This window comes from Taudactylus pleione, unplaced genomic scaffold, assembly GCF_031769625.1.
Source record: "Taudactylus pleione unplaced genomic scaffold, aTauple2 ptg000707l, whole genome shotgun sequence".
Classification (NCBI taxonomy): Eukaryota; Metazoa; Chordata; class Amphibia; order Anura; family Myobatrachidae; genus Taudactylus; species Taudactylus pleione.
In genome coordinates this window covers 2,366,789-2,370,845 of record NW_028285109.1, presented here as the reverse complement: position 1 = coordinate 2,370,845, position 4,057 = coordinate 2,366,789, and positions in this window count along the sequence as shown.

The following is a 4,057-nucleotide window of genomic DNA, read 5'->3' as shown; positions in this document are numbered from 1 at the left end:
AGATTTCGCCTGTGATTGTTTCTTAAGAAAAGCTGCCTTACTTATAAGCTTGCCTCTTATTGTGGCATTGTGGGCTTCCCAGGTTACACCAGAAGAAACTTCCTCTGAGGAATTAAACTCAAAATAATCAACAATAGCAGATTTAATATCATTAAAGAAGGAGGGGTTTAGCAATAGACCGTCATCCAATCGCCATTTCATTGATCTCTGGGGAGATTTACATAGATCAACCTTTATATATGTGCCAGCATGATCCGTCCATGAAAATGGTGTGATGTCAGCTCGAGTAGTCATGTGGGCAAGAGAACGTGAAATTAGTATCATATCTATTGTAGAGTAAATTTGATGTGGGGCAGAGTAGTGTGTGTAATCCCTAGTTGTGGAATTTTTAAGTCTCCAAGAGTCTATTAGAGCCAATCTATTGATATTATTACACAGAGAGCGAGTCGCATGAGGGGTGTCTTGAGCTATCTTAAGGTGGGAGGGGGAAGATTTATCTAAAGTAGGATCAAGTACCGTATTAAAATCACCTCCAATGATGAGGTGACCTCTAGCAACTCGCTCTATACATCTGAAAATGTCATTAAAAAAAGCGCATTGACCATTATTCGGGGCGTAAATATTAATAATAGAAATAGTTTCAGAACGAAGTGTACCCACTAATATAAGATAACGACCTTCGGGATCAGCTATAGATTTGGAAAGTACAAACGGTACTTTGCTACCAATCAGAGTGGCTACCCCCCGTTTTTTACAGTCTGTGGAAGCAAAATAAGTTTGGGAGAAACGTTTACCTCGTAACAGGGTATGTGCACCTGTCAGATGAGTCTCTTGAAGTAATACAATATCTGCTTTCTCTTTTCTACAGGCCCCTAAAACTGTTTTACGTTTTCTAGGGGAATTTAGGCCATTAACATTAATGGATACAATTTTTAGTGACATATATAGAGAAATATAGTAACTGCTCAATCAAATACACGATTGGATATAAAGGTATAGGAAAAAAATAAAAAATCCAAATTGGTTTAGAAAAAAAAAAAAGGAGAAATAGAAAGAGAAAAAGTGCCACAGAGAAAAAGAGGGAAACAAAAAAAAAGAAAAGAAGGCCTAAACCCTCAAAGAAATAGACTCCACTAAGGAATCCATACGAAAACAAGGCTACAAAAATTGCTAGCATGTAAACAAGGGTGTGGGGGTGGTGGCAGAAAATAGTTTTTCAGCCAGAAGCCAGTCAAGACCTAGGGCCCTTAAACAGCTAATATTTCTCAAAATAGAAAAATAAAAAGTAAATAAAATAAATATAAATGGATCCGTGTCGATCCCATAAATATTATATACTAAAATTTTGTGTCAAAAAAAAAAAAGTAATGAAATAAAAACCAACCTTTATAGTAGGCAGATTATATCTAACACTAAAATAGCACTATCAAGGTATCAGCAAAATTAAGATAGAAAAATGATATTATTCTAAATTATCTAGAATACAATATCTGCCAGTTGAACCATAAGAAATGGATTCTATATTTAAACTCAAACTCAGTCCGCTAAAGGACTAAAACTATACCATTAAATCTATACGAAATAGAAGAACATATCGAATAAATTGTGAAAGTCAAAAAACGTTCAAATATGAAAACTAGAAAGAAACAATATTCCAGATATATTTATCAATCTGAAGTATTTAGCCTCAGGGTGGGTGTGTGCGACCATTACGACGACCATGAACTGTAGACCATTCCGCTGAGGGCGGCCCAGCTTGTTGAGGCTTATTAGTTGCATCAGAGGCAGATATAGCGTTGGGTTCTAGAAGTATTTCTATAGTTTCCAAAAATGTTTGCCTTCTTCCACTGTTTTAGCCAAATGAGTTGTGTTATTGGCAAAAACTTGTAATTGAAAGGGGAAGTTCCAACGGTATTTGATATTATGTTGTCATAATACTTTGGTGATTGGTTGAAGGTCTCTTCATTTCTGTATCGTAGACGGGGCAAGGTCTTGAAAAATCTGTATCTGAATGTCTTGGAATTTAATAAAGGGAGTATCCCTTGTGGCAGTGACAATTTTCTCTTTGGTGCGAAAGTAATGCAGTCTCGTTACAATATCTCTTGGGTTTTGACCAGGGGACGGTTTGGATCGTAAGGCTCTGTGTGCTCTGTCTAGGAGTAGGTCACAGTCCGTAAGGTCAGAGAGTATATGTTGGAAAAGTTCCCTCAAAAAAGATGGTAAAGATGGTGGTAATATTGACTCTGGAACATTTCTTATTCTTAGATTGTTTCTCCGAGATCTGTTCTCTAGATCTTCCTGATTTTCTTTAATATCATTGATCTCGGACCTTAACAGAGTGAGCTCCCTGTCCACCATGGACTGATAGCAACAAAGATCGTCCGTTTTGGACTCAAGCGCATCAGTTCGGGTACCCAGAGCAGTGAGATCGGATTTAAAGTCATCTACAGCCTTTTTTAATTCTTGTTGGAAAGTTACCTTAATACCATCTACTAGGGTGGAAAGGACCGCTTGTATGCTAGGGTCTATATCCATCTCTGAAGGTGAGGCTGATTGTGGTGAACTTGATTGATCAATAGATTGAGTAGATGCTCTAGGTCTGGTATTGAAAATACTCGGGGTCGTTGTTGCTGTCAATTTCTTGTTTTTGTGAGACATTGCACTAGAGACTTAGAAACTTTGGAGACAGGTTGACAAAATGAAATTGTTAAATAAATAAAATCCGTAATGATAGCTATAAATGAGACACGGATCCTCAGCAGAGATCAAAGGAAAGGGCCCATTGAGTCTAGATTCAGGCCATCACTAATCAGACATCTCTTGTACTGCAAAAGCGATCAACTTCTATCCAGTAAATAAAAGTGTTCTCAGGAGCTTTGTGTGTAGTATGGAATAATAACTAGACGAGAGGTTGAAAGTAGAATAATCACAAATACTGCAATGTGTAGAATATTGAAAAAAGATATTTTGATGCCCTCCAGTGGATAAAAAGCTATGGTGCAACTGTTGGAAAGTCCAAAGAAGTTCTTGCAGTTAACTCAATGGACAAAGCCCACCGGGGATAACAGGCTCTGATTGTGTATCTCAAATAGGGGCATCAGCCACTAAATGTTAACAGGTGAAAAAAAAAAGAGAAAAAACTGTATCTATATTGATAGCCAGATAAATGCAATACATACAGCAGTGAGATTTTCTCCAAAATGGCCACCGTTTCAGATCCTCCAGTACCGCACCACTTCACTTTACAGGTACCCCTGGGGTTAGATGACAGGTATAGGGGTGCAAAGGAGTTCACCTATAAGGGGAGGGAGGCATCCAACGTCAGTCAGGCCGCAGGAGAGCCGCGACCTCCAGCCACTTCAAAATCCAGTCCCCGGCTTCTGTAAATATGTATAGGCCCCGATCACGGAGCTCAGTCACAGCCGCGGCTCCAGATCCCAAGCGGGCGTCGGGTGTGCGCAGGGGCAACAGGGTCCCGAGCGCCAGCAGCAGAGACCGGGGGCACTCACCGGGGGATACAGGAGCTCCACTTCAGCAAGAGCCGGCGAGAGCCGCAGTCAGCCCGCCAGAGACAGCCGTGCCCCAGACAGCTCAGCTACAGGTAGGAATGTTGGGGATAGGGAGATCGGGGTCCGCTGGCAGTAGAGGAGACTGAGGCCACTTGATGGATGAACAGAGCGGCGGCAGCAGCCACCGAGTCACGTGGCCCGGCGTCAGGGCTCTCTACCCGAGGCCGCGGCTCTTAAGAGTATATGCGGGCCACAACACTCTGGATCCCTCCAAGGCCCCCAAGAAACCTGGGGACAAGATCGGAGACCAGCGGGCATTCTGCAACCTATGTGGGTGCAAGCTCTGTGGGATATTGCAGGATATTAGGGCTAAATTCTAGCAGACTAGCAGGAGCTCCAGAAAACACGTCTGCTCAGGAAGGTAGTCAGGCCACGCCCCCCGAGGTCCTCGTTTTGATCTCTAAGAGACTCCACTTCGCGGTGTAGAAAATCAATGTCGTGTGAGGCGTCATTTAAACCCCTAGAGAGTAATTCTCGTCTTGGCTTCC